This window comes from Ctenocephalides felis, unplaced genomic scaffold, assembly GCF_003426905.1.
Source record: "Ctenocephalides felis isolate EL2017-DRISC unplaced genomic scaffold, ASM342690v1 CF-g0.4_SCAFFOLD_03572, whole genome shotgun sequence".
NCBI lineage: Eukaryota > Metazoa > Arthropoda > Insecta > Siphonaptera > Pulicidae > Ctenocephalides > Ctenocephalides felis.
This window is the reverse complement of record NW_020539726.1, coordinates 8,630,451-8,652,649: the sequence shown is the minus strand read 5'-3', so window position 1 is coordinate 8,652,649 and position 22,199 is coordinate 8,630,451. Positions and strand designations below refer to the sequence as shown.

At 28.5% G+C, this 22,199-nt stretch overlaps 1 long non-coding RNA gene across 1 annotated transcript; it reads left to right on the top strand.

Moving 5' to 3' along the window:
• The first annotated feature begins 10,213 nt into the window (after window positions 1-10,213).
• Window positions 10,214-10,850, top strand: LOC113388008. Its single transcript, XR_003368183.1, has 4 exons — window positions 10,214-10,381; window positions 10,437-10,524; window positions 10,595-10,705; window positions 10,778-10,850. It is a non-coding gene; the product is annotated as an uncharacterized LOC113388008 (long non-coding RNA).
• Window positions 10,851-22,199: the final 11,349 nt, after the last annotated feature.

Here is a 22,199-nt window from a genome sequence, read left to right as displayed (position 1 = left end):
GGTAATAACATCTTTCACAAATGGTATGTTCAAGTCATCATGAATGGTTTTATTACTGACATACCATGGAGCGTTCACGATCTGCCTCAGAATTTTTGATTGTGCTCGTTGGATTGAATCAATGTGGGATTTTCTTGCACATCCCCATAATTCCACACCATAGGTCCATATCGGCTTTATTATTGTTTTATATATTAGTAGTTTGTTTTCAATAGGCAATTTTGATTTGTTACCTATGAGCCAATAGAGTTCCTTAGCTCTATTTTTCACTAGAGCTATTTTTGATAGTATGTGTTGCTTCCAGGTTAGTTTGCTATCTAATATCATCCCGAGATATTTTGTTGAGTGTTTAACTGGAATTGTCTTATCATGAAATTGAACTGCTGGGCAAGAAGATTTGTTGAGTGTGAATATTACATGAGTTGATTTATTATCATTAATTTTTATACGCCATTTGCTAGTCCATTTTTCAATGACTCTTAGATGACTCTGGAGCCTTCTCGATGCAACAACTGGATCAGGATCGGAAGATAGAATAGCAATATCATCGGCAAATGTTGCAGTTGTTAAATTTTCATCTGTAGGAAAATCGCTAGTATAGAGCAGGTATAGATATGGACCCAGTACACTTCCTTGAGGGACTCCTGCTTCAACCAAGCAGGCTGATGAAGTTTCCATATTCACTTTAACTTTAAACCGTCTATTTTGAAGATACGATTCCAGCAATTTATGATACTCAATTGGGAGAGATGATTTTATCTTATACACTAATCCTTTGTGCCATACTTTATCAAAAGCTTGATTTACATCAAGGAAAACTGATGAGCAGAATTGTTTTGTTTCTAGGGTGTTGTGGATGATGTTCACAATTCTATGGCATTGTTGAATCGTCGAGTGTTGTCTTCGAAAGCCAAACTGATGGTCTGGAATTACATTAGTATTGTTTTGTATATGTTTAAGCAAAAGTTTTTCAAATACTTTTGATGCCACTGGTAGGAGACTAATAGGTCGGTAGGATGATACATTATATGGGTCTTTACCGTTTTTGTGGATCATTTTAACTATTGAAGTTTTATAATGTACTGGCCAATAATTTAGCCTAATTATAGCGTTGAATAGGTATGTTAGTAGGATAAATCCCTTTTTTGGGCATTTCTTTCAACAGTTTCGGTGTAATTGAGTCAAAACCAGCGGATTTATTAGTTTTTAGTTTAGCTATTTCTTTGAATACCATATTCAATGAAAAGAATTTAAGACAGCTGCTGCCCTTATTCACTGGTGCAAACGGGTTTAAATCCAGATCATTTGAAGAGATACGAACAGGATTTGGTTTAAAAACTGAGGATAGATGTTGGGCGAATAATTCAGCTTTTTCTCCATCGCTCCTTGCCCATGATAGATCATCACCTACTGCTCCTGTTATATCGTTACGGCGTAAAGGCGGATTCCTGAGAGCCGGTTTTAGCCTGTTCCTAATCGGTTTCCAGATAGAGTTATCATATCGATTTAAGCTTTGTACATAATTATTAAAATTTTCCTCATTTAGTTCTTTAAGCCGAGATTTAAGCTTATTAGTCAAGTTGTTAAGAATGTTTTTGTCAGACGGTAAATGTGTATGTTGCCATTTGCGCCTAGCTTTACGTTTTTCACTTAAAAGTTTTTTTATTTCAAGTGGAATAGAATGTTTTTGATTTTGTTGATCTATAGGTGTAGCAGCCTTAACAGCTTCCAGCAGAGTTTTGTTGAATGTTGCAATACCATCTTCTATTTCCCGACATGTTTTGAGTTTCATTTTTAAATTAGTATTTTTCTCAGTAATTTGGCGATATAGTTCCCAATTAGTTTTAGCAGAATGAGGTTTTAGAGTTCTTTGCAGGTTCACAGCCGTAGAGAATATGGTTGCTATCACGGGGGAATGGTCTGATGAGAGGTCGTAACTAGGTTGTATTTCAACACATTTGAAACTTAGACCATTAGCGACAAAGAAGTCTAACAGATCGGGTTTCTTCTTAGGATCGGCTGGCCAGTAGGTAGGTGTGCCCGTTGAAAAGGTGGAGAAACCATGTCGAAGGATCATCTCATACAGTTGTTTACCTTTTGGATTTGATATCCTTGAGCCCCAGAGAGAATGCTTACTGTTAAAGTCACCGCCAGCTATGAACTTTGATCCAAGCATTGAGAAATATTCGTAAAATTGGGAACTGTTAATCCGACTTTTTGAAGTAAAATTTCTTTAGGCGCGATTAATGGGTAACTCAGCGAACATGCAACGGAAATGCGTTACGCCATAAATACTGATTAGATCGTCATTGGCCAACGATATCGTCACTCGAAACGATTGGCGTCATTTGTAGAGTTGTTTTATTGCGACTATATTTAGAAAAAAAATCACAATAATCGAAACATCAGTTATATTCTATGAATAATTTTAACATAGATATATAATTTTAGATAGTTAACCCCAATGGGTATGTTCTATATTACTGGATCAAGTTACTTGGCCATAGTTATTTTAGTCTTCACAATTCTGGTATATGGAGCAGCGGAGCAACGAGAGAATTAAGATGATTTTCTAATTTTTGATGAAGATTAGTTGATCTTGTTTTCATGAAGTTCTTAATATATAGCACCTTCAGATCATCGTGTAGATCAGGGTGTATCTTCATTCTAAGTAATATTGATTAAGTCCTTTATACCAATGCCACATAATATATAAGATTTAATAGAATAGTCCCAAAGCTATTCTTGTAGAATATTTAAAATTATGGAATTCTTATTGTTTCATAAGTCAAGATTTTGTTTTCAAATGCTAATTTTAAATTAGCCGATCAACCAATAAAGTTCCTTCACTCTGGATTTGATAGTTTTGCTGTTTGTTGAGATGTAATGTTTCCAGCATGTGTCGAATGTTGATGTTCTGGTTGATTGAAAATTTGGAAAATTGAAAAGCAAATCGATACTGAGTATGAAATGTCAAACGTCAAAAATGCTGAGGTTATGTCGTAGGTCCTTAATGAAAATATAGTAGAATTTTAATGATAACATACGTCATAATAAGAATCGCATTGACAAAGGAAATTGTGTGAACTTTAAGAGCATATACACAGTCACCCGTGAATAATTATAATAAAAAGTAAATCAAACATCTGAAGATGTCGCTGGAAAAATGTAAGTTTCTATTTTATTTTATTATGTTATTTTATGTTATTATTTATAGTTGCTATATTTCTTCGAGATTAATTTAAATTTCGAGATAATTAATTAATCCATATTTTTTAATTAATTAAGCGCCAGAAAATAAAGAGTTTCACAGTATTTAATATAAATTGTATCCAAAAAATTCTCTATCAATAAAAAAACTATTTGTTCCTCTTAGCAGCCCGTTCATTTGCCATATAAATTTAAATTCTTATGATATGTTTTATGATATGTTTTTTGCGTTTTAATTTGAGATTCTACATATTTGCTTAAAGTTTTTCATTTTGTTTTTGAGGTTATTGTTAACCATTTTTATTTCATAGACATGTGAAGGTAAACATTGACGATTGATTTAATCTACACATGATAATTATGAACTTTTTAGATTTATTTTTTAGCTGTCCATAGTTACCTTTACTCTGGCAATAAGCGCTGTATATTTTTGTTAAATAGTTTAAATAAATATTATTATGAATAAAAGATATAAGGCTAAAGTTACTAAATTAAATCTCGATTAATGAACCCAATTTCTTTTTATGAATTCATATTTCAAAGTCAAATGAAGATTTTGTATAAGATGAGTGATGACCTAGATGCAAAATAATTACGTTTCTAAGCGATGGAGTAATTTTTGCTTAAAATTACAAATTTTTTTTGTTATTGGTAATTTTTTTTAATAAAATCTTATCTAATCCAATTTCAATATGATCAGTGATCAATGCTAGGTTCCAAATATACTCAATGTTTATTTTAAAATTTTACAAGGTTTATTTTATTCATATTTTCAATTATATCTTCAAACTTTTTATACATTTTTAATTTTTTTTAGAAGTATGTTAGACAAATTAAACATAATTGTTTGTATATAGAAATCGTTTGTTCAAAATTGAACCAATTGAAGTTAATAACTTTAAGCAATCGTTAATTTATTGTTAGTTGTTTATTCATTTTTTGTTTGATGATATTTTTGTAAGATATTGATTTACAATTGATTTTTTTGTTTTATGTAATTTGCAATTCTCAGTGAGCTGATAAATACTTTCTTTCCTCTATATAGGACAGAATTTTGTAATTATTTAACGCAGTATAAATTTTGAAACTCAATAATTTTTCTTCAATCCGAATTACAAACTATAGTAACCATGTTATAAAAATAAATGTACTCATAATATATAAATAAAGCATTTTCCATAATACTTTGAACACCTGATTAAGTATATATTAATTGAAAACCGCATTCGTTGTCAAACACCAGAAAAGTTGCCTGCATAAACATTATTTATGGATTTTTTGCGGGGAATAAAATACGAACATAAGCTGGTTATTTTTTTTATGAATTAGTACTGCGGGATTAAATTTATGCTCGACAGTTGAAATTTATTATTTATGCTTAACAATTTAGTGTACTATCTATAAAATTTCCGGTGCGTCAAATTTGTAGTAAATGTACTGCAATGAAAAACTGATATTTCCATAAGTATGTATATAAAAAATATTTAATATGATTTTGTAGTTACATTCTGATGTCACTGTGACAGATTGATATTAAGTCAATCTTTTGATAGTTTTGGTGCATAGCCACTTACTAATTCATTTAACTTATTTTTACACTTTCTTGTTTATATAGGCTTCAAATAAATTTTATTAAATGTATGATTTTATCTTATCAATTACAATTGGTATATCGTAGATGTATATTTTTAAATATTATATGAGTTTGTTTATATACAAGTATATCTTTATACATGGTAAATAAACTGTATTATCTTTATACTTACTGAATTTAATTTTTAATAATATTTAGTAAAGAGTCAATAAATTTTTGTAGGTCTATCATTTAAGTATCGATATAGTGTTTTAATGAAACACAGATATTTCAAAATCCTTATGCAACAAGATTGAATTCTTGATATCGTTATGTTGGTAACATTCTTTAGCTAATGTTCCGTCAATTTAATTTTTTTTGTCACAATTTTTCATCTTTTCAACATTTTATATATTTCGTTGTATCACGAAGGTTTTTTTCGCAAACCTCAAAAACTATTTTAGTTAATGATTTTTTCCTAAATGGATGTTTCATCAACAAAAATGCAAAAGAAATGGATATAATTTTATGTTACTTTAATATTTCCCGATGTTCCCCATTTTTTTATCGAATGCCACTTATTTTTATTTTGAATATTATATGTTTCATATTTAGCTTTATTAGTTAATAATAAAATATTGTAAGATTAACTTCTTAAATTCTGAATATTTATTTTTTGTAAATATATAGTTCAATAAAAATCATTACAACGATTTTCATAAATATTACCTCTTTTCTTATAGACAAAGAAGTGTATTTGGTGCTTACATTAAGAGATACAAATATTCGTTTTATACTAAGGTCCGTGGGTAAAAAGATCCTACACCAACATCGCAAAAACAAATAAAACTTTTAACAATATTTCAAAGTAGAGGAAAAGTGCAATCAGACATAGGATAAAATCAATTAGCAATTGAAAATCTATAACATTTTTTTTTCGTTGTTTGTTTTTTTCATTTGTGAGCAGCACTGTTGGTCCTAATATAATTTTTAAGTATAAGTTTTTTAATTGTTTCATAAGATACATTGGTAATTTATATTAAACTGAACTAATGTTTATATATATAACTTTCATAATAGCATTTGGGTGTGCTAAAAAGACCAACTAAACCTTTACTCTGGTAAATGAGTAATTAATAAGAATAGAGTTGAATTAACTGGGAATTTTACTGAAGATAGTAGGATAATTGATTCTTTTATACGTGTGTTTAATTCTTCGATGTGTTTATGAAAATCTGATAAATATATAGCATAAAATATAACGCGTTTGGCAAAAAATAATAAATAATAAGTATTAAACCCTCAACTGCAATAAATATAACGTATAAGTCCAATCTAAAAAATGTAGAGGGCATATTTCAAGGAATTTTACTGAACAAAGTACGATAACGTATTTTTTAGTTTGATACGTACAAAGTGTGCTGAGGTTTAAATAGTATAATTACTTAAAATCAAATTGGACTTTAGTGCCTCGCACCTACACTATTCCAAATAGGTTGCAGATGTACCGAGACTCCGAGAACAAAGTATTACATTTGTTGACACGCTTATAGAAATCCGGTAAATATACATATGGGATAAAATAATGCGCTTTTAGCGAAAGATATTAAAATAATAAGAAGATTAACAAAACCTCACCTGCAATAAATATAACGTATAAGTCCAATGTCAAAAATGTAGATGACATATTTCAAGGAAGTGACTGAGGATTAACTACTTAGCTTTATGCGATATTCGCTTGGAGAAGGTTAGATTATTATTGTCTTGAAGACGACTCATCGTCCCTTAACATTTCTTATTGTAGTGGCAGGACATGACCTCTACTAACCGATTTGTCATTATACATCACCTTGGGATCTCTACGCTCGGAATTTGATCCCTTAAGGCTGATCCATGGCTATTATTTTTTGCGCCACTTCATCTTATTCGCCAACATTGAATTATTGCTTGGAATTATTTTTCAGATGCCGGATTATAATTAATTACCAGCCGTAAACGTAATTATATTCAGTGCCAGCGACGGATGTGAAATAAAATGATAATTAGAACATGAAAGGTTGTCATTAATAAGATTGTATGACGTTTCGTTTTGTTCTGTTGTTGATGATTTTATTTGACACGCTCTTGGACAATTTTTTTAATTTACGATTTGACATTTTTGAGTATCGAATAATCTTGATAAAATAGTAATTTATGTTTTTAATATTAACTAATAACAATAATAATTACAATATTACTTGCTGATACTAGATGCTAAATATTACTTATTATTGTTCACGGGAGATCGTCCAGTGTAACTTTAAGAATTAGGAAAGATTGGTGCTTGTTGTAAAATTGTTTTTAATTAATTGATCTTGACATCAACTGAATATATTTCAATGAAATAAAGATAAGGGTCAGATGCTGTTACTATTCCTCCACCAAATCAAGTTAAAATAATATAACTGTTGTTTACTATTTCACCATTAGTCATTTTCTAGAAACAAACTCCTACCGGGACAAGTAGTAACGACTAACAAAAGGCAATAATACATCTGATATTAATTCTTCACTAACAAACAGCAATGATACATCTGATAAATAATTCTTCACTTATTAAAAATGACTGGTTTCAAAGTCTAAATAAATCAACGTAACCTATATTTAATACAAATCAATCATACAGTGTCTCTTATAAAATAATTTACGTGTGCCATCGCCTTCTTACACTCAACTAATTTCACCTAATCAATCATATTTACTTAAATTCTATTTAATTCTTGCATGCCACAACTAGCCCCAAGATATTGCTTCAACTAACCTCAGGTGTTATGCTTCACATTATTGAACATAAATATTTCACAAAATTCTTTAACTTCATTTTGTAGATCTGAACAACAAGGCCATTATACTTAATCTTTTATAGAACTTTTTTGATATTTCTGTATCTAAAAAATAGGTTTTTTGTTGTTAATTTACGTTAAAGATAAACGTGAAACTTTGAATATAATAATTAAAAGGCATATTTTTTTAATTGTCTTGTGTATATTCAAATTCTAAATTTTAATTATTAAATTTGTAGAGCTTTTTAACACTGATTGTGCAATTGATAAGATATTTATAAAAATGGGTTAAATAAGATGTACATAGTAAAATCTTTGGCATGATGATTTTAGACACTAAAGTGTGTTAGTTATAAATTATTATTTTGAATTTTATTTAAGTATTATTTTGAAGTAAGTTTTTTTGAAACATGTTACTTAAAACATAAAAAGTATTATTGAATACAATAAAATATATAGCATATTTTATCACGCTTTGTAACATATGAAAAAGATTATATTTTATTGAAATAATTAGTTTATTAACTTATTTTTTAACCTACAATTTAAAACACCACAGAACTTACAAATTTGCAATAACCTTTTACGGAATAACTTAGATAAAAATTATATTGAAAGTTAAGTATGATTCTTGATTATTTGGGTAGCTTTTATTTTGTAATCAATGATTATAACAATAATTATAAGTACTAGCAATCTCTTGTAATAGATTAAAGCTTTTAAAGGCTCTTTGATATGAATGTTAAAAATAAACAAATAATCGTTTTCTATTATATTCTAAATATGATGCCAAGACTCCGAGAACAAAGCTTCTCATTTTTGGGAGGAGAAAATCCAATAAAAATGACAACCACTTTTGCAGAAGATGCATTTTTAATAATTATTTTAATCACCTGTTTGTCACCGCGTACCACGGTCTTTATACTTAAGAAATTATTAATACTCTATTAGATTTTTTTAACTTAATATTTTTCAATAACTACCTTCATCATCGTCATACATAAAGTATTACTCAGTGAAAATTTTTATGCTCTGTAAGTATTTACCTAATTTTTTTAATTGCTTGACAGGCAGTCTGCAATTATCCAAAACATTTTCAGTTAATTAGATATTTAAGTGTGTCAATTACACACTTCTAAATATTTATTAAAACTTTTTAAACACCTCGCATGATGTCATTAATGAACACGACGTAGGATTACGCTGATCCGGGATTTGATTTTCAAACTTCATGTAATTTCATATATATACCCAGTAAACACTACATGTTGCCGTAATGAAACTTGTTAGTTACAAAGTTATATAACAAATGTTAACTAAATGTAATATAAGCGCAATGTAACTTTTAGTTGCAAAGTTATATAACAAATGTTAACTAAGTGTAATGTACGCGCAATGTAACTTTTAGTTGCAAAGTTATATAACAAATGTTAACTAAGTGTAATGTACGTGCAATGTATATCGATAGTTGCAAAGTTATATAACAAATGTTAACTAAGTGTAATGTACGCGCAATGTTTTTCGATAGTTGCAAAGTTACATAACAAATGTTAACTAAGTGCAATATACGCGCAATGTATATCGGGAGTTACAAAGTTATATACATTTGTTACCTAATGTAATAAATGTGCAATGTTTTGTTAGAAAATATTTTTCACAACTTTTTTAATGAAAAATCGATTGATCTAATTTTTAAATTCTGTAGTATCAGTTATAGAGCACGGATATATATATATATATATATATATATATATATATATATATATATATCAATATTCATCAAAACTTTTGAAGAAAAATGTTTTTGATGAGATGATTTTACGGAACCCATAAAAACGTTACGCAAACGTAAACAAAATTGATACATATTATTGAAATCTCCATAGCCGATTGGCGTATAATAAATAAATAAATAAATAAATAAATAAAATATCTGATAATAATCATGCACGACCGCCTAATGGAATTTTTTTTTTATTTTTTTTACTAGATCTCTGTAACCGCTAGAGCTGCCTTCCCAAAAATTTAATAATGGTTTTTGAATTATTAAATTCGGACGCTCCGTTCTCTTAAAAACTGGGTTACCGATTTTGGAACTTTTTGCCCCGTATCTTCGGAACGGCTAGACCTGCCTCTGCCAAACACTAATCAGCACGCCTCTTTATCAATACGAATCGAATGTTGTTCCCGAAATCGTCGATAAAATTTTCATTCTCGATTTTTTTGCGACTACTATAACTTACTACGGGAAGTTACAGTAAAAATTTTAAAATTTTAAATGAAATAAATTGCATTTCTTTTACAAAAACAGAATTTTAACTTATTCAATTTCTTAAAACAAACTAATTTTTTCAAAAAATTTAAAAACTTAGAAGTTTTTACAAAAATTTCAAAAAGTATATTAAAATTTTTGAATTCGATTAAACGTTTTAAACGTTTAACGGTTGTCTTCCTTTTTCGGCAGAGGGACTCAGACTCAGGCGTCAGGTTTCCCAGAGTGCATTGCATTGCAGCCTGTCGCCTGAACGCCATTTTATACTGTGTCATATGCGGGGTTGTTTTGTTGAGTTGTTTTGTCTTGTTTTATTTTAAATATTTTGTAATATTGAGTTCTACGTGTATAAATAAAAATGCAAAAATATATAGTATATATGGCGTAAACTTTACATATCTGCTTATGTGTTATTTGTTCAGCTACGTCGAAATCGAAAGAGTATAAGAAATAACCTCAAAATGAATTTTAAGAAGTGCTGTTTGATATATAATATTATGAAGGGTAAGTATAATTTATTTGTTGGTTACTGTGCTAAAAGCCTAATTATTATTATAAGGCCCGCGTTTGGAGATGTCTCAAAAAAACTAGAGCTTATTATTTGGATATGAAAATTTAGTTTTCGACAATGCTACAAGATACTAAAGGTAAATAACTGTTTAAATTTCTAATGGCTTTTGAGGTTTATATTTTATTATTGTAATAATTTATTTTTAGGATTGGATTCTAAGTCTCGGTTTGAATCCTAAATTGCCTCGAATAACATATGTGATTAATATGAAAGAATATCGAGAGGCTTTTAACAGCAAAACAAGGAATAAATGAAAGGTATATATCATAGTTCTTGTTAACTAATTACTATTATACATTCTGTTTTAACCTTTCTTATTTGTTTTTAAGGTGGAATAATACATACTGAATGGGCTACAATGGAATTAAGACAAATTGTGAATATTGAGAATGAAGATGTTGGAAGTATCTCGATAAAAAAAATTATCAAAGCTTAATAATGCTCAACTATAATTCTATTAGTTGTATTGTTTGTCTGCAAAAAAATATAATTGTATTTGAAAATTGTCATCCTAATTTGGAATTATGTGATAAAGTTTCTGTATATTGGTGTGTCGAGATAGCTTGATTAGCTTTAATAGTTGGACCAAAACTAGATATTTTTATTTCCATCTTTTATTAATTAATATCATTTAAAAATAGTTTTATATTTAATTTGTGTTTCATTTGAAAATATGAAATTAATAATTGTAATGAATATAAATTTTATATTTTTGTTATTGTTTTCGAAAAATATTTGTTACTGTTTATTATAACATATTTAATACTGTTATTTTTAACATTTAAAATATTCTAGTTTATTATGTTATTTTTTTCGTTTAATAGGTTACTATTTTGTTTTTCATTGTGTATATAACGAAAAATAAATGTAATTGATATAAATTTTATGTATCGTCTAAAATATTTGTTGCTGTATTGTTTATTATATTGTTTTTTTTATTACTGTCTTGTAATGAGGTTTGTTATTGCTTTATAAATATTTGTTACTGTTCTGTTTAGTATAAAATATTTGTTGCTATTTGTTTGTTATAAAATATTTGTTACTGTTTTGTTTAGTTCAAAATATTTGTTGCTATTTGTTTGTTATAAAATATTTGTTACTGTTTTGTTTAGTACAAAATATTTTATAACAAGCAATAGCAACAAATATTTGTTGCTATTTGTTTGTTATAAAATACTTATTACTGTTTTGTTTAGTTCAAAATATTTGTTTGTTATAAAAACTGTTTTGTTTAGTACAAAATATTTTATAACAAACAATAGCAACAGATATTTGTTGCTATTTGTTTGTTATAAAATACTTATTACTGTTTTGTTTAGTTAAAAATATTTGTTGCTATTTGTTTGTTATAAAATATTTGTTACTGTTTTGTTTAGTACAAAATATTTTATAACAAACAATAGCAACAAATATTTGTTGCTATTTGTTTGTTATATAATACTTATTACTGTTTTGTTTAGTTCAAAATATTTGTTGCTATTTGTTTGTTATAAAAACTGTTTTGTTTAGTACAAAATATTTTATAACAAACAATAGCAACAAATATTTGTTGCTATTGGTTTGTTATAAAATACTTATTACTGTTTTGTTTAGTTCAAAATATTTGTTGCTATTTGTTTGTTATAAAATATTTGTTGCTATTTTGTTTACTTTGAAATATTTGTTACTGTTCTATTTAGTATAAAATATTTGTTGCTACTTTGTTTATTGTAAAATATTAATTTTAAATAATAAATACAATGAAATATGAGTAAATCTTTTTTTTTATAGAAAATCACTTAGTTTCGCATAAATTAAAAGCATTGCAAAAAGTGCTGATTCATATCGCATAGGTACATTACCGTAAGTTACCGCAACTTCACAATGTAACGCATATCTATATTGCATTTGTATGTTACCGTAAGTTACCGCAACTTCACAATGTAACGCACTTGATGCGGAAATAGTTACCTTCAGGCAATGCATTTGATAAGGTTGCCGCAATGTAACAGGTAACAGATGTTATATAACTGCAATCTAACGGCAATGTAAAATTGTTTAGGGGGTATATATATATATATATATATGTTTATAACGCACTTGTATATCTATCGTGCTGATCCTGGCAATTATTTTTAAACTTTATGTGTAATCAAATAAGAGTATTGGATTCGACTCATAACGATCCATTCATGTGTGTGTGTTTTTTTTAATACGTTTCTTTGTGCTGTTTAACACCCCAACATTTACATTGCACGAATTTAATATCTAATAGGTTTTCCATGGATTTAAATTTAAAAAACATGTTTATTTAAATATATATAATACTTATATTAATTCAAAACATTGCATATGCAATATGTTTTTTACGAAGAATATTTGTATTATCGTCATTGATGTTTACGTTTTATTTTTATTATACTTTTTATACCTATTGGATAAGGTAAAATACGAACCATACAAAGTAGTAGTAACATAAGAGTGATTTAATTGGTTGTAAACGTTGTGAGTGCTGTACTTTTATTGATGCTACTATGAAAGGTAGGTTATGTACATAATAATAAATGCTACATTTCTTGACAACGTACTTACAATTATTTAAAATTGCAGAACTAAGTTTACCCATATTGCAATATTTTATTCATAATATCTTTAGGAAAACGTTAATAACAACACGCTTTGTTTAACACAATTTAACAAAAAAAAATGTATGTATTGGGTGTGCAAAATATGTTTTTCAATGTATTTTTTTTTCTTCAGAACCATGAATCTAAATTGGAGCAAACTGCAAAAAACGGAGCAAAATAAAACACTACAGAATTATCTATTCTGCGTGAATAATAAAAGAATTCGTTTTTCTGCGTGATAATAAAATCTTATATTGTCGTTTCCTGGCCGTTTTCTCCTTAAATTACCAGTGCAACGGATTTCTATTTTTTTTCATTCTATTGGATGATTGAAACTATTTTATTTGATAATTATTATTTTGTCTTATAAATATTTAAAATTAAATAAGTTTTACGAAAAATGTCAGTCATACATTTTTGTGCAAAAAATATATAACATTGTGTGTAATTTATTTATTGCAACGCTAAAGATAACGCTGGTCAACAAAAAAGTTGTTTATGCTGCGTGTTTTCTCATACCTGTGCAACAAATTTCATAGTATAATATAATATTATCTTTCTCTATAAATATTTACAATTCAATATATTTTAGGAGTTTCAATTATACCATTTCATAGTATAATATAACATCATTTTGTCTTATTTTTATTTAAAATTAACAAAATAAATCTCGTAAAAAATAGAGGGTAAGGCGGGGCACCAAAGTCGATGTCACAATAATAACAATTATATCACAACAAATAACACATATCAAACACACAACAATCTCACTATGTTCAGTAAAACTGTTTTTCAAAAATAGGTGGAGTAGAATGGCACAGCCAGGAAGCAAACAGATCGAATGTCTTATTCTTAATTTAAAGAGATTTTACAAAATAATAGCTACATTATTAAACCAATGCAAAATATAAATTTCAAGGGTACATTTTACACTGAGATGGCACTGTATAAATCTTGACCTGCTATCTCGTCGGAAGTAATCGTCTGCATAGTTGGAATAACTTCATTCATTTAACTCGTCTCTTGTAAACTGAACTTTCACTTCTTTATTTGCTAATTTTATTGTGTACACCTTTGTCAGAATAAAGACTGAAATTCTCCTTTTTTCCCAACCACATGTTGTAAGCTTTTATAGAGGATATATAAAAAGAACTGTTGAACCTAACTAAAAATTTATAATACATCTTATAAAATAATTAAATAACGTATAATTCAAAACTATATTAAGTTTTCGTAAACTAAACAATAGTGCTCACAACCAAAAACTCACAACGAAAGAAAATACTTTCGCTATATGGATATTCAAACATTTCCATTTATCTCCTGATACACTTTTATTTAGTTACACTTATTGCCCTCTACTTTCAAATATTGTTGTTAAAAAAATCGTAACTCTACTTGTTTTTTATATATCGTGGACCTTCTCAATAATTTTTTAACAAACTTGTTTTTGAATTCATCTCGTTTTAGTTTTTGATTCGAACATTGTTGTTGAAAATTGGCAAATATACTTTTGGCAGCTCTCACTATTAAAAGAGTGAATATTAAAGTATTTTGCGTTTGGTTATAACTATAGTTTAAAAATAAAGTATGCCAAGCAAATACGAGAATATTCAGCAAATCTTTGGTGTTTTCTGTCGCAGCAAAATCGTTTAGTGTGCAGAAAATAATGAAAAACGAAAATCTGGCTGAGAAACTGAGCTGCGCGCCTGAGGCATATCATGTTAATGCTAAATAGAACGATATCACTATCACTATTTTCCATCGGGAAAATTGCGCGTTTATGAAGCGAAACGAGAACGATATTGAAGCGTGAGTTCAATAAGATATTTTGGAAAACTTCTTTGAAAATTTATGCTGATACCAGCTGTTTCATTTTCTAGCAGATGAATTGTATCAACTGCGCTATTTGTTGACTATTAAACGGATAGCGTGGATCGTAATACGCTTATCATCATTGTAAAATATTTTATTCAAATCTGACTGGAATGACCAATGATATAATCTGATTCGGTGATAGAATTTAGATAAAACCATGGTAAAATAGTAATTGCTCTGCGAGGTATTATTAAGGTCATAGGAAACGTTCATCGTTAATCCAGATTTATGTTAATTAGATACCCATTATGTAGTTCATGCGCCAGATAATTATGCATTATGCACTCAATTCAATTATAATTATATTATCTAAAATATGATTATGTTCAATATTACATAAAAAATTAATTGTAGTTAATTTTTTATATTGACGAGTATTATCGTAAAAAACATTAGAGATTGCCACCGTGCTTTAAAGCAAGTTACTGAAACTTCCTGTAGCAAAAACTAAAATTTTTAGAAAAGCTTCAAAATTTTTAGAAAACTCAGAAAAAATTAGATTACTGAGAAACGTGAAATTTTTAAAAGAATTTGAAATATTTTGAAATTGCTGAAATTGTTTAAAGTAATTGTGCTGATATCGAAGCGCGTAAGCGCCCTATCGTTGTTTAATGTCTGAACAAGGCCCATATAATTGTATTCAAAATTTGTACTTATTATTGAAATATCTATAAAATATCTGGTAATTTGATGTGCATATGTCTAATGATCCCATAAAGTTCTTCAAACACAATTACATGGTGAGTGAAGTTGCAAAAACAATATTTGTTTAGGCTTTGTTCAACATAATCCACTGTGTGAACGATTATTATAGAATTTACTAATCAGCATTTACTTCATTTCTCTAATGAAGGTTCATTTCTAAATGCTAATTACAATGACAAACCGATCATGTCATATTTGAAGTATGACTTTAATTACATTATTGTTTTTAAATAATATACATATTTTAATGCTATTATAAATACATAAATTATAATTTATGATTATATAAATATGTATAATGGTTGACACTAATAAATGTGTGCATCACGAGTGTTACCATATTACTAATAAACATTATTCAAACATGTTATATAAAATATTTATTTTCATTCAACTTAAAATTTCTACTTTTATAGTTGCAAAAAAGTTTTACTTCAATCGCGTGTGATCCTTACGCGCACTCTTTTTATTAACTTCCCGTAGGGCAAGCCAAATATATGAATATATTGAAATATGCCAAATATAAAAGTATAGAAGAACTGTATGTAGTAAATGAAATAGAGCATCTAAATGAAAGCATAAAAAATATCTTGTTATAATATTTAGACTAAACATTTATTTTAGAAATTACTTCAAACTGCATCGGTACAACACAATTTCTATTACATCAACTCGAACTATATTTTGCTTTATGTTCAGAGACAGTTCGTTACTCTCTCAAAGTACCAGAAGTTCAAAGGGGTTACTTAATAGAATATTTAATACTGGAAATGATTCCAATGAACATATAGCTAGTTATAGTAATCGCAAAAAAATCGAAAATGAAAATTTTTATATATCTTTACGTTTCAGAGGTTTCTGAACATTTTGGCATACCTTAGAAAAAATGGACCGATGTATGTGTGTGTGTGTGTGTGTGTATGTGTGTATGTGTATGTGTGTGTATGTACGTGTGTGTATGTATGTGCGGATACACATTTTCGTCGACGATTTCGGGAACACGGATCACCCGATTTGAATAATTCAAAAAGCATTCAATTCGTATTGATAAGGAGACGTGCTGATTAGTTTTTGGCGAAGGCAGGTCCAGCCGTTCCAAAGATACGGGGCAAAAAGTGCCGAAAACGGTAACTCAGTTTTTAAGAGAACGGAGCGTCCGATCTTAACATTTGACTTGTATTGACAAGATAAAGAGCTGATCAAATTTTCATGAGAGCAGGTTTAGCGGCTTCGGAGATTTAACGAAAAAAGTAAAAAAAAATGCCATTTGGAGGTCAAAAATTCTCATTAGACATATGCACATCAAATTATCAATTTTATAGAGATTTTAACAATAAGTATAAATTTTGTTTGCATTCCTATGGGTTCCGTACCAATGTTTATTCGTTAGACGGCGACGCGGCGCTTACGCGCTTTGACATTTTGTTCAAGTTCAAGCAGTACGATTGAGTTGAAAAAAAGTTCAGACCTTCCCAAATATGCCAAAATAAAGAAAACATTATTTTTTCCAAAAAAAAATAAAAAAAAAATAAAAAATTAAATTTTGTTTTGAAAAAAAAATTTTTTTCAAAAAAAAGTAATTTTTTGTCCAATTTATAGTTTCTCAAAAATCTTATTTTTTTGAAGTAATTTTTTTTAAAAATGTAAAGTGTAGTAAAAATGTCAATCGTTTTTAAAAAAATAATAATTTTTGGTACGGGAAGTTTCAGCAATTTGCCTTAAGGCACGATGCCTTAATTGCCTTAAGACAGAATTTCACTTACAGCTAGTTTTTTATATTAATCAGAATTACGGACTTGTATTGAGATCTTTATTATTCGATTATATGTTATGCTCTTCTTTTACTTGTGATGTTATATTATGTCTCATGTTTTTCAATTTGTTTTTTTTTGTCATAATTAAATCTTCTTCTATTAATTTTTAGCACTCCTTCGTTTGTTTTCATAATTATCGTGAAATTCGAATTTATTATTGTCAGAAGCGAATGTATACTTTCATTGAAATTGTTATTAGGATTTATGTATAGCAGACTCGTGTTTTTGTAACATTTTTTTTTATATTTTCAATAATTATTACAACTGCTAAATTATTAACATCAAGTAATATTATATAATATATCATTTTCAGATATTTTATGGGTAGTTGTAATTTTATTATGAGGAAGATTTGAATCCCGATTCAATTTAAACTTGCGATTTTTAAAACCCGAGACAATCCGGAACGAAAGATTCGAGACAAATATTACTTTTAAAAAAACTAGAGACACAAGGTGGAAATCTACTCTACTCTACTCGTATGTTCTCCACGTATGCAACTAATATTCTAAAATTAATCCAAATATAATTGACTTACATATTACATAAATTCTTGTTCAGATTCAATGAATATATTTTTTGTATCGGGGAATCCATGGAATAGATGTGCAGACTGAATGACAAACAACTAAACAACCCTAGAGTTACTGTAAATAGAATTCAGTAAGTATGCAGTTCTGCCATATATTTCTGCATATCTTTTCTGTTTATACCAACGATGTTTGTGTAGCCATTATAAAACTAATGAGGTCTACGTACTGCGGCTTTGAAAAAGCGTTGCAAGGGATAATATCCAATCAGATCGATCGATACGATGAGAAAAAGTGCACGTAATAAGTACATATAGAATACAAATTTTAGCTAGGCATATGAATGCTTTTATTATACTTAACATAGCTATAATTATGTTATAGTATTGCTTCAATCATACAATTGACGCTATAATATAGGGGAGCTTTTTAAGATATTTTTCTTATGTACACTATATTTTGAAATCCACTGATTATATTTCTAGAAAATAAAGATATATGGTTGACTTGTTTCTCAGAAATTCTTTTCGTGCATCACCACAATCTAGAATTCAAAAACAAATAAAATAAATATTGACTCCTGCAATATAAATTTTTATCATAAATCAACGTAAACTACAATTTAAATGATAATGCTAATAAAAAATTCAATGTATCCTGTAACACAATTTACATGTACTCGTATCTCACAAATTACATACTGCATTCAATTGTCTTCACTTACATAGAAGTGTATATTATTTTTGTATGACATATTGTATTACATATATGGCATTTGTATTACATACTGCATTCAATTGTCTTCACTTAGTTAGAAGTGTATATTATTTTTGTATGGCACAACTATCCCCAAGGTGGTTTTGTTTCAAATAACCTTAGGTGTGATTTATTTTACATTAATCAAGATCATTTTTACATAGCTAAATTTACACAATTTAGTTATTTTTTGTCTACTGTATTGAAAAATTTATATTTATCTCCAATTGTAAAAGTGTCACTTATTTTTAAAATTTTAGAAAATACTAATTATATACTTAATATCATTTTATTATTTATAATATATAAACTTTTTTTGATTAATCTAGAACGATGATCTTTTATTAAAATCTCGATTACTAGTCTTTTATTTTATGTCGCCTACAGTATTATTATATCAATTCTCCAGAACAACTGATGACGTGACATTTTTTGCTTTTTAGACATTCTAGTTCATCAATATGGAATAATTTTAATGTTTTTCCTATATAAGCAACCAGCTTTAACCAATAAACGTTTGTTGATAACATTAATTGTATTAGCAGTTGGATATTCAAAGTTGCCCAAACTATATAAACCGCATATCATTTTCACTCTACTTGGAGTAAAACAGAGCATAGATTTATTGTATTTATTATCCTTGTATATATTTATCTTTATAAAACTAGTCATAGTTTCTGCTGGTACTATGGAAAATTAATTTTGGATTAATTTCGAAAAATTTAAATATTGCAAATATAATACTGCTTCTCAACCTGAAATAATTGCTTATAATATTATACAATTTTTGCAAAGACCATTTATCTTACTAATTATCACAATTATATCCACAACCACCACCGATATCTCAAAAACAAGCAAAGTTAAGAATTTTTTAACAATATTTGAAAGTAGAGGGTAGAAGATGTATAAATCGCCATCATTTCAATATTTACGACTTCGCTATCAGGATATAAACGGCAGTGTTTGAAATTCCATAACAAAAGTATTTTCTTTCGCTGTTAGTTTCTTTGGTTGTGAGCACTGTTGTTTAGTTTTAAGCGTTTTTTTGTGAAACGTTTATAAAAACTTGGCTGGGATGAAAAAATTTTCATAAAAACTAAAAGTGGGTGGGGTAAAACGGACCAACTAAACGTTTACCATGGCAAAGGTGTAAACAATGAACAGTAGTAAATTAAGTTAACAAAAAATAATTATACGAAAGATTAATTAAATAAGTAGTTATTACAACTCTACCAGATCAATGTTATATGCAGTATTATCTCTGTAAAAAATGTACTTATAAAATTTATATTTTGCAATGGTAATAATGTAGCCTAGCCTATCATCTTGTAAGATTCCTTTAAATTTAGAAATAAGGCAATGGACTTGTTTGCTTCCTGACCGTCTCATTTGACTCCGCCTACGGGATAAAAAGGACCTTGTTACAAATTTGTGAAAAACATTATCAAAGAAACCACATATATACAATGATGAATTAGCTGGGAGTTTTGCTGTGTTATTTGTTGTGATGTAATTGGTTATAGTTGAGTTTTTTCCATATGCTTGCTCAAAGTCAAATTGATTCTTTGTGTCCCGCATTACTATATAGGTTTTCTATTTAAAACTGTACTGTAATAGAACATTTTAATTGATCTTCATATATGATTAATTTTAAATATCAAAAAATTAGGTAAATTCTAAATAATATTTTTTGTTCATTTCATGTGGTTTAAGTTTCTGAACTTCCTAAGCGTTAGAATCATCTTATGATTAAGCTCAAGTAAAGAAGCGTTGAAGTATGTATATTAGGGCAGGTATACTTAAAAGTCGCTTAGGCACATATAATTTTCGGAGACTTGGGATCGAAATAAGATACTTTGCTAAAGAAACTATACGTCTAAAATAAATTCTGATATCCCGTGCATTGACCCAAAGATAGGGATTGAATTTTGAAAAATTCCGTTTTAATTCATCTAGAGTGCTGCAATCGCGTCCAAATATATAACATGACTTGAGTGGGTGACCTCTAAAGAAAGGTACCAGGGGGTGAACCATGGGCATGGGTAGATCGGCCTTCCAAAGTTACAGGTGGTCGGTCATACATTTGGACATTATTGAGGCGCTCTAAATGAGCCAAAACAGGATTTTTTGAAGTTTGACCGATCTTTCTTCGGCAAATTATCTTATTTTGATCCCTAGTACACCAAAATCATATGTGCCTATGTGACTTTTTCTTACCCATACAAATCGATCCGCCCTATTATTGCACTTTTATATACGTTAGATAAATGTAACACTAAGAATTGCAATTAATATTATGTCTGTAACGGTGATTACAGCAGTTAAAATCACGAATTCTCTAAAGATTTTTCTTCTATTATTATCTAGATCTAGATTTCTGTTGCACCCGTACGTGAAATACTAAGCATTTAGGTGTTTTTATCCACGGCAATCATCGCTCAATAGCTCATTATCTATTTCTTTGGATTGATTGTAAACTCGTGCCAGTTCAGCAGAGCTTTCGCCGCACATGGTTCAATGGGATATCGATATCTATCCTACACATTGCTGCATCGTCTAGCTTCATGCTTTCACAAGTTCAGACTCGAATTAGAAACAGGGAAAATACGGGCAAAATGGTATATATGGAAAAAATGACACAGTGGCCTTATTTTAAGATTTACTAGTTTTATAAACATTTTCGCGACTGTATAACACGAAGAAAGCCATCTAATAACAATCCTGTCAGATGTTAAGCGTCATTGTCACAGTCTTGCGGCAGTAAACTGTTCCAGCGTATTTCGCGCATTGAAAATTTAATTTTGAAGTTGTTTTTCTCATGTTTTCAGAGACATATTTATTGATATGAGAAACTACACCTAATAATATTAGGAACTAGACTTATTGATATTAGTAACTAGACCTAATTATTATATTCCAGTACTAATGATTTCGATTAATTTTATTGCAATAATCAGGAGCTTTGTAGAATTTAGCTTAATTAAACACTTTTCTTCCATTTCGCACAAAACAGTAAAAAAAAGACTTTGTAGAGTAGACTGGTTACGGTTGTACCTGGTTACGGTAGTGACAGTCGTTATGACAGCTGAACTATACTGATTTTGAGGAGTACAAAAGGAGAACGATGAAGTATGATTGTTCAAACAAGTTCCCATTATTTCTTGCACAGTGTCAAAAGTAAGTTTATATGCTTGAATTCTTTTAATAAAAACTGTTAATTGTATACAGATACATCTCTGCCTTTATTATTTTGTTGTAAGTTGAATATTATTAGGCATTTACTAACAATTACTATTTGCTTAGGTAATTTAGCTCACTCAGTCATAATAATGATTTATTTTGACTTTATAAAAGTTGGGTACGGTTGTGACAAATTCTGGGGTACGGTTTTGACATGTATTTCTTGTTCTTTTCGGGTAAAGATTAAACAAAAAAAACAGAAATAAAATCTAAATAAAT